The sequence below is a fragment of the Rhipicephalus sanguineus genome, chromosome 10, assembly GCF_013339695.2.
Source record: "Rhipicephalus sanguineus isolate Rsan-2018 chromosome 10, BIME_Rsan_1.4, whole genome shotgun sequence".
In the NCBI taxonomy this organism is placed as follows: domain Eukaryota; kingdom Metazoa; phylum Arthropoda; class Arachnida; order Ixodida; family Ixodidae; genus Rhipicephalus; species Rhipicephalus sanguineus.
Genome location: NC_051185.1, coordinates 67,676,496 through 67,686,753, shown reverse-complemented (window position 1 = coordinate 67,686,753; position 10,258 = coordinate 67,676,496). Strand labels below are relative to the sequence as shown.

General features: G+C 46.7%; 1 protein-coding gene across 1 annotated transcript in view; it reads left to right on the top strand.

Annotated features, from left to right (window-relative positions):
* LOC119372061 (probable serine carboxypeptidase CPVL) overlaps window positions 1–10,258 on the top strand; it is a 183,654-nt gene that overhangs the window by 140,354 nt on the left and 33,042 nt on the right. The gene's annotated exons all lie outside the window — the stretch shown is intronic.

Below are 10,258 nucleotides of genomic sequence, written 5' to 3'. Positions count from 1 at the left end.
AGCTAGTCTGCTTCAGAGAAAATTGGGGCAGATACGCAGTATATAGTAGTGCGAAGACTAAGGAAGCGGCTGAGCGGGTGCCGTTGCCCTCCTCTTTTTCCTCCTCCTCAGCTTCACTTCCCTTTCCTACGCCTTGCTATATACTATACTATACAAAACAGTTCCACATCCCTGCCTTTCCTTTCTGTGCTATTCCTTCCTTCCACTGACGTGAAACCTGACCCGCCACGGTGATCTAGCGGTTATGGTACACGACTGCTGCCCTGAAGGTCGCGGGATCGAATTCCGGCCGCGGCGGCCGCACTTCCGATAGAGGCTAAAATGCTTTAGGCCCGTGTACTTAGATTTAGGTACATGCTAATGAACCCCGGGTGGTCGAAATTGCCGTAGACCTCCACTAAGGCGTCCCTCATATCGTGATTTCGGGACGTTTAACCCCAACAATTATATATTATTAGAGGTGAAACCTGGGCAGGTGCGAAGCACCGGTGTTTTTCATATAGGGACACGTCAATAGCAATGAGAGGACAGCGTCCTCTCATTGCTACAGACAGCGCCGCAGACAGCGTCCAACGCAGAAACAGAGCTTTTCCCGAGCCAACACGCCGTGTTATTTGCTACTCGGGGAAGCGCACGTGGCGTTGTCTTTCGCGGGAGACCGCGTGTTCTGGCGAGCTTTTCCTGAGCGAACGCACCATCCTATTTGCCACTTTCTTTACCGTTACGGGCGACGACACGAGACGCCGTGACGGGCTACGACGACAGAGGACTCCGACAGCACGAGTGCCTAAGGTGCTTCGCCCCTAAGGGAAATTGCAGTTTCACCGCCAGGGCGAAGCGAGAAATGCGATAGCAACTAATTGGAATGGTACACGAAGTAGGGTTAGTAGCTCACTCTTTTGGACCCGAATTCGTGTAACTCTACAAAATGCTGGTGTAAGGGAATACGGCCGCTCCAGGGAGCGAAGCGGTTTTCAGGCCGTATGTGGCTTCAACGCGAAGTAAGCGGCGCGAGCACAGCACGTAGAGAGAGAAATAGATGAAAAGGAAGAGGCAGGGAGGTTAACCTGGTGCGAGCGACCGGTTTGCTACCCTGCACAGGGGTGGGGATATAGGGGTCGGAAAGAGGACAGAGAGAGAGGGAGATAAAATAAAAACAAAACAAAACGTGCACACATGCACACACATGCAGGACGTCCTATCACAGCCGTTCTGATAGCCCGGTTGAACGTAGAAAGCGCATTAGCGCCTGCACAGCCTTCTTCTGAGACGTAAAGTCCTGTCGGTGGCGCAGGATTCTTTCTTCCGAAAGAGTTCGGTCGTCCAATTTGTCAAGCGCGTTGCAAAGCGACTGTCTCTGCGAACAGTACTGCGGGCAGTCACACAGAATATGCTTAATTGTTTCATCACTTCCGCAGTGGTCACAAGCTGCGGTGTCGGCCATTCCTATGCGGAACGCGTACGCACAGGTAAATGCGACACCCAACCATAACCTGCACAGAAGGGTAGCGTCACCTCGACGAAGTCCTGGGGGAATTCGAAGGCTGTGTGTTGGGTCTAGGGCATATAGTCGTGCGTGCTGGAAGTGTGGCTCGTTCCACTGCGACATGGTGAGTTGGCGAGCAAGCACGCGGAGCTTCCGTGCAGCGTCAGTTCTGGAGAGCGGTATTAACAGTAGATTGTTTTAAGTATGGGCGGAACGGGCAGCTTGATCGGCCCGTTCATTGCCGATAATCCCACAGTGACTTGGAAGCCACTGAAAAGTTATTCCATGCCCTTTCTCAGTTAAATGGTGCGTCTCTTCTGCAATCTCAAATACAAGTTGTTCGTCGCGGCACAGCACGTAGAAGACTATACGAGCCGCCTGCAGATGTCTGTCGAGATAGCGAGCGAGGCAGCACCCTTTTGATCAATGTCCGCAGCTACTGCTGGAACGACGCAGCCGCGTTTGCAGTCATTGGAGTGCAAGGACCGTGCATGTTACGCCTTCATCAATAAATCAATAAACAATGGCACCATAAGGTGGTCTTCGCTGCCTCCGCCGCCACATATCTCGCACTCGGCACTTGCCCACTGTTCAAATTAGTGATGATCAGTCTCGTCGAGGCAGGTGAAATTTTCGAGCAAGGCGAAGCACTCGAGTTGGAAACACAGCTTTCGGTTGCATGCTATTGTATATTATAGTTTACGGGCCGCGGGACAGTACTTGGTGGAGCCCTCTTTAGCTTCGCGTTCTTTTCACGTCTGACGTACGCGCTTACTTGCGCAGTTTCGAACTGAACAGGTAGCGCAGCACAGGCCTTACCTAAACAACGCTACAATTTTGTGTCGCACTATACTTGTTGAGGTTCGACTTCCCTTACTTGATTTCGCATCGAAATGATTTCGCACGATAAAGTATTAGGCTCCCACGCCACATAGCAATGGAAGCAGGTAGACGCTGCTTTGAAAACGCTGTGACTTGCGTTTCAGAGCCGCTACATCGCGTACGTGTGCGTTTGCGTATGCTCGCAATGAACTTGCGTAATTTGTTATAGCGACAGCTTTTGACAGGCAAATATTGCTCAGGAAACGTAATAATTTGCAGTTTCTAAAGGTATCTGATTCATGACATTCCCTAAGTTAAAATAAAGGCACCCACCGCAAGAGGCACTGGACATTTAAAGGGACAATAAAGAGAAAGAATGAATCAGTTTAGATCGATAAATTGTGCTCTGAGAACTTTAATATCGTTAATTTTTCCGTCATAGGTTTAATAATAGAGCAGAAAATCAAGTTGAAAGTTTCATTTTTAAGGTGGCGGTCCCACTCCGGCGAACCCCCCTCCGCATTTTACGCATTGTTTGCGGACGCACTGTGCTCGCTGCGCTTGACAAATAAATAATAATTGTAATAATTCAGAAAGCTTATGATCTCCGCTTTCTAATGACACCTGGTGTTAATGCCTGTTCGGAAGCGTTACCTAATAGCAATGAAAATAGTGTGAGCAACAAAAGGCATTTTCATTGTACAAGCCTCCGTTGTACTGCCAGTACGGCGAAACTGTTCATTATAACAAGACCAAATTTACCATGCCTTTAGAAGAAGTGCTGTTTAAGGTTTCTATGAAGAGATATTAGCCATAAAATAATTAGTAATTTATTTACGCTCCAATGAAAATGGACAAAATATTAAAAGTTTTTGTGAGAATATCTTTTTTACTTTTCAAAGCAGAACAATAATATTTAGTGGCTACGTAGACTACATTACACTTATTTTCCATGCGAAGTTGATTTGTGTTCTGACGAAAACTTGATGAATTATTATTGTGTCAATGCGGCAGTTTATGGCTGTACTTGGTCACGCATTACCGATGAAGCGACAAAACTATACAAGCTGATACTGTGAACTTCTACATAATGAAGAAGCAAGGCCCTTTCTATGATTCTATGAAGAGAAAATTCCTTTATCTTTATTATGGAACCTGCAAGGCAGCAGTGAATTTACGTAATTTTCCTGCTGACCAGTCCCGTAGAAACTCGCTTTTTTTTCCTTTTAGACGCTAATTGTTAAAGAGTATCGCACATTAGTAGATGCATATTGTGTCTTTTATCTACTTGTGTTCACTAACTTGACCACTCAGTGCTTCAAACAAAATATTTTTAATGAATCATAAGTCTCACAGGCGTTTTTTGGTGGTAGCTCCATCTATGAAATGAAACATCAAGTTGCTTTACGCGAGTTCAAGCGTTCGCCAAAAGTGGCGCAATTAAACATAATAAAACTGGTAGAACAGGCATGACTTATATCTCCAGGCCTCATAGTTTGCTTCACTAGCTAAGTCTAGTCGCCGCGCGTAACAAACACCAACCGTAAAAGGAGGAGGGCTTAGTGATAAACCCTTTCCACTCGCCCGACGTCAGCAGGTGGGGCGGTCTCATCAAGCGGCAAATGGTTTCGGTATGCAGGAAGATTGCGCGTTCGTCACGCGTTCTTAGAACCAGTGTTCCCCGGCACGTCTTTAGTAATGTGCATCTCTTTGTGGTTCAGCTGCTCGTGTTTTGCGCGTTCCTTTGAGTGTTTTCGTGCCTGTGAGGTTCGAAATTGTGAAAGGAAGGACGCTGACATGCCGTGTGAATGATACGTATGTAGCGCCGCTTCAAAGGGGACACGATGGTGAACGTATGAAAGCTTGTCATTGCCGGAATTTTCAAAGTATGCCTGTCGAGCACTGTGCCGACAACTTCCACTGACCAGTAGTGGTAAGTTGTACCCAATCAGGTAATTACATCCTAGTTGCAACGATGCGACAGAAGCGAGACTTTGTTGAAGATGCAGAACGTTCTAGTCAACGTGGCAGAATATTCAATGTACGGGACCCTGGAAAAGTTATATTGTGCTTTGTGAAAAGACGCACTCACTTCGGATAAGACGATCACTGCCTTTGCCACTAATGAGCGCTACGGTGTCAGGAAACAGTTCGACTGAGGAGGACTACTATACCTAGTGGGGGGGGGGGGGGGGGATAACGCTGTTGCGCACTGCTACTTTGTCGTAAAGCGGCTTGCTGCGTAGCCAGAACTACTGCTAATGATCGGATAACAACTAGTTCGTAGTAAAGTACAAGCCGGACAGTACAATGTCTGGTCAACGCAGAATAACCTGACTTAGACGCACGTGAGAGTGGCCACATGAACAAAATAGTGCCGATACATATGCTACTGACGAACATTTTGTTGAAAAACTTTTGCGGCAACCTAAATGGAAAACTTGTCGATGGTGCCTGTAAGTCAAAATAAAGGAAAACCACAGCTTTCCACAACAAATAAGTGTATTCATGCTTTTATAGAACAAGCATAAATAAAAACTGGATTCTGTAAAAGCCTACATGACCGGTCATGTAAGCCCCCAAGGCGACCCTGTCCAGCTCTGACTTAGTGCAGCAACAAGCCCTGGTCGACCGTCGTGCCCGGGCGGCGGCAAGAGCCAATGGTCTTCCGGACTAGGAGGCCCACCCCAATAGCGACTTATTTCTACCAATAAATGTTGTATTCTCTCCCTCCCAAGGGGGGGGGGGGGCGCCCAGCCCCCTCGTGTGCACGCCTACGCTGGCCGATGTACCTATACTCAGTTTCGTACAATATAGGCATCGTCTACTGACCAGAGGGAGCTGCGTTGCTCGCTGTGCGCCGTCTCAAGTTGGCTGACATTGGCCGCTAGGGGCAGGTAGAAAAGAGACGCTCGCACGCGTCCCCCCTTTGACCCAGCCACAGTCTGTACACTCATGCAGAGTTGGAGAGACGCTCATCGCGTTTCATTTTGTCCCTGGGCCGTCTCAACGTTGCCTTCTTTATCCGCTAGGCTGTGCGTTCTGGCGCTGCAGTCACACGTGAGAACTCGACTGCACGGTGCCTATATGCAACGCTGTGGAAGCTATGGGCACCGTCCACTGACCAGAGGGAGCTGCGTTGCTCTCTATGGGCCGTCTCAAGTTGGCTGATATTGGCCGCTAGGGACAGGCAGAAAACAGACGCTCGCATGCGTCCCCCCTTCTGGCCCGGCCACAGTCTGCACACTCATGCAGAGGATGAGAGACACGCATCGCGTTTGATATTGTCCCTGGGCTGTCTCAACGTCGCTTTCTTTATCCGCTAGGCTGTGCGTTCTGGCGCTACAGTCACACGTGAGAACTCGACTGCACGGCGCCTATACAAGAAGTTCAGTCAGCAGTATGTGTGATTACGCGCGTCTTGCGCCTGGCTTTCATCGTTGTAAACGCTCGTGCGAGACGACCACGAACGCGCCTGCACAGCGTCGCGAAAGGTTACAAATGAAAACAAAGAGACGAAAATAACGGGGTGTCTTGCCCTCCAACACACAAACCATCTTGGTTTATTACTGTTCCCAAGAGAAAAAAAATCATGCCTCACATGGAAAAATCATTGTCTTCTTCCTCACGCAAACGCATTCATTGTCAGACGTCTCGCTGGCAGAAGCATGTGTTCTAGTAGGTTCTAACTCCGGTAATTAGTGGTAGTCATGTGTTCAACTGATCATCAAGATGTACTTTATTTTGGTAACCGTTTATTGCAGTTTGAGATGATGAAATTTCGCAGATAACTCTCGAATTATAATTTGCTGAAATCTGTCTGTCCATTTTTTCCTCCTCCAATTGTAATAAGCAAAACGTGACGCCCCCCCCCCCCCCCCCCCCCCCCCACACACACAAAAAAAAAAGACATGCGCTCGCGGGATGCTATAAAAGTCACTGGCACGGTCGCTAAAATGAACCAAAATGATTGTTTTAGTAGCGGCCGTGCAATTCCACTGAAACGCTGCGAAGCGTTTGATGTTTTGTTCAATACTATTTCACTGAGGCACATTATATTATGTGAGTGCGTTAGTGAGAGCGTAGCGCGTGCGTGTGGGTGAGAGCGTGTGTGTGTGCGTGTGTGAGTGCAAGCTGTTGTATGCACCAGTGTGCGTGTGTTTGCGTGTTTTTTTTTCTTTTATTCTCAAGCGATTGTATTTAGGCGCTGCGCTGTCCTTTCTCAATGGCTGCAATAGGAAGCGAGCGTTTGTCCTTACAAACTGGGGCACTTATCGTCATGTCGTTGAAACGACGCCAACAGTTGGCCCCGATTGTAGGTGAAAGACGCCGTCCGCGTTTGTGCTCCTTGCTTTTTGTCGGCCGATTTCCGTCACCTAGCGCGACATATAACATATAAAACACGCGCGAGGCGACGCTGACCATACTTGCGCGCGCAATTTTCTCGCTTTCTGCAAACGTGGATGAGTGGCGTCGTCTGTTGTCGTTTTTCGAACTATTGGCAAGATGGTGGTAGTGGAACCGCCACCTTAAATTTCGCGCCGACATCTCCCCGCGTGACGTCGCGTATTTCAAAATGCATTTATCGTATTTTGGCACAATTGGCTGAACAATTTTATTTTTATTTTTACCCCTAGTAGGCGCCATCAAAACATGTGACGTCACGACGAATGGTGCGGAAACTTCAAGGTAGCGTCGACACCCCCATTTTGTTTTTGCGTGTTTTCTCGCTTACTAAGCGTCTTCTGTAGCGAGCGTGGTGTTTTTTGGTATCTTGAAAGAGTACTTTACTAATATGAGAAAAATCGCTTTGCTCTTTAGTGTCCCTTTAAGTACCCTGTTAGCTTCCTGAGACACGAAGACTACAGCCACGTAATTGCTCTTGAAGTCAATTCTTTTTACCGAATAGAACACAATGAACGCGGATTGTTATTTTTTTTATTACAACTACCTGTGCTCACCCTGTGCCGTCGTACGATTCTTGGGTTCGCTTACCGCGCCTAACTGAGAACACACCACTAGACCGACAGTTTCGCCAGATTTTATTCCCAAGAGCACGGTACTTGCTGCCCAGCTGCTGCTTCGCGTACAAAAAAAAGTTGCAAAAGTAATATGCGTATTGAATAGCACAATAGCACAATGAAAGATTGCATGAAAGTCACCGCTGTGTATACTTAATATTTTTAACATTTGCGTGTCCTTATTCCTTATGCATAGGACGCGTTCACTACATTGCGATAATACAAAAGGAGAAGGTGTGCTAAAAATAAATGAACGATATTGTGTCTCTATTGTTCCGCGCGGACCGGACGAAATTCACAAACAATGTTTGCGATGAAACTCCCTTTCGGAACTGATTCGATACACGCGACTGGGGGTCGATGCACAAAAGTGACGTAGACTGAATTGAACGCGTTAACACGCACTGACAAAGCTATGGCGTTCGCAGATCTCTAAAGTAATAAAGACAGGATATTATGGCTGCTAATTTTTTGGTTTGAGTTTATTTACCGCAACAAGTACAGTGTATGTACAAGATGTGGTGAGGAAGACGGCATAAAAGTCGCGTAAACAGCAGCCTCGCTAACCTGTTAAGGTTACTATGACCTATGGTAAGTGGTTACTAGACTGTTAAGGTTACTATGGTCGCTTTGGGGAAGACAGCTATTCTTTCAGCTTCATGAATTAACTTACAAAGGTCAATTAACAATACCTAGCATCGTCTTTTCCATATCGAATAGAGTTTACTACATAAAAAATACAGGAGCCTTTCCCCTAACGGAAAAATGGGGGCAAGAGAAGTCTGGCGTGCGCGTGGCCGGCCTAATATTTTTCTTGTTGTTTCTATAGCTCTGCGCAATGCTCCTTCATAACTTCTTTTTTTTTCCTCCATGCCGAGAATTGGACTTACATACACGTGATTCAGTGTCGGTGCCGGTGGTTTCATCCAAGGCGTTGGCGTCGGTGTCGTCGGTTCCGAGAGAAAAATCGGTGTTGTCTGTGAACGAGAAATCGCGAAAAATCGCAAGCAATAAAAATCCAGGTTCCCACCCGGAATCAAAACTAGGTCTTCTACGTGGCAAGCGGGTGTCCTAAAATCATTTATCGAAACAAGAAAACAACCTACGCAGGTGTAACGTAGTGCGAAGAGTCGCGTTAACACATGTAAAATTGCGTGGCTGAATCGTAAAATCTCACCAGGCGTCACACCATCTCAACAGCACAACGAGAGGGTGGTCTACTTATTTATTTATTTGGCAATACTGCTAACTCCTACTGGAGTCGTTGCAGAGTGGGGTTACAATGATGAATAACACATCCAACTCTTTTAAAGAAAACAGTAGCGTAAAATGAAGACAATATAAAGCAAAGAACAAACACAACTCGCTAAACAAAATAGTAGAACAAAGTGTATAATGACAAGATGAAGCAAAGACAAAGACAGCTCGCTCAAGCAAAAATATAAGGCAAAAGGCATGAAATACAAAGCAAGGAACTTTAAATAATCAACTGGCAAGCAATGAGTCAAACATTTCTATGCCGTCAGTTTCAACGGTGGGTGCATCTAGGGCATTCCACTCAACGATCGTTCGTGGAGAGAAAGAGTACTTAAAAACATTATTAGCCGACTGGGTTAAAGGCCTACCCATTACGGAGCGCTCAGGGATAATTAATCATCATCAGCAACAACATCAACTAAGTGTGTGGGCTGAGTAAGCGCGCGTGATGCCTTACGGACACGTTTTGTGGGTACTTCGCTAATTCGCAAAATGATGAATTGTGGCGTAGTGGGCACTACGGGACTGTACTTGCAGTAGACATTCTGCGACAGTTTAAAACGGCGAAAAGTTCCTTCCCTCGCGGCACGATTGAGGGGTCCACCGAGAAGCGAAGCTTGGCTAGCGAATGAGAAGGCTATGCGAACGGGGCCCGATTACGCTGTCGCGTTCTACTCTGGAAGGCCAAGCTCAAGCGTCCTCCAAGTTCTTTTCCCGAAGCAGTTTCAAGCACTGCCCTGGCTCTTTGTTAGACCACGTGACTGCCATGTAGAATGCCTGCGTTCGATTGCAGCTCCAAGCCTGACTGTTATTTTTCGCATCGATAGGAATTTTTCGCTCACGCACAGCGGCACCAACGCCGACACCACGTTCTCTGCGATACGAGCTCTTTAACGCTATCGCGTTAACATGCAAACGCGTACTTGATTAGAAATAATTCCAAGTGTCCTCTGGCGCAAGGAAACAACAGTGTAATATTGCAAAACAGACTGGAGAAAAAGGAAAATGCTCTTTACTCGGGAAACCAGATGTTCGGCGAGCAAAATATGCATGAGATTTGTTGTTTTTGAAGATACCAAACGGGTAAAGCTAAAAACATGGAGTGGACTTAGTTGTTGTTGGGTCGTTAGGTATACGAAAAGATGAAGTTTCGCAGATGTACGGTAGTGCTTCTGATTTCGACTCTAGGTTGGATGAGATGTGAGTGCAAAGGTGAGGCAAAGGGGCACTTCCGGCCCGCGCATCAAAAGTAAGAAGCTGACTTTAGAAAGATTACAGGCAACGGTCAAAGAACCGCTATCAAGAAGTAAGAATCGTTCATTGCCAGTTTTTTTCTGCAAGTGTTATGTGTGCTGTTTGCAAGTACCACATAGCAAGGTCAATTTGTTACAAATCACTCAGGAATGAGCAAGCCATAACACCGTAATAAATTCGCATATAGTAAAATATTCCATTGCATAGTGACATGTTGTGATCGATTGGTAGTGACGCTTTGGAAGGAAGGCGCCATTTTGTTGGTGCATTATTATCGGTTACTAATTTTAAGTACAGCGTAATTTTAGGGTCCGGCTGTCGTATGCTGTTGTTGAATTCCCCGCGTTCAGCCCTGCAATCCCTTGCTCGGTGACCTTTACGTGTGCATCGAAAGCACCTCATGTCGGCAGAAAGGAGT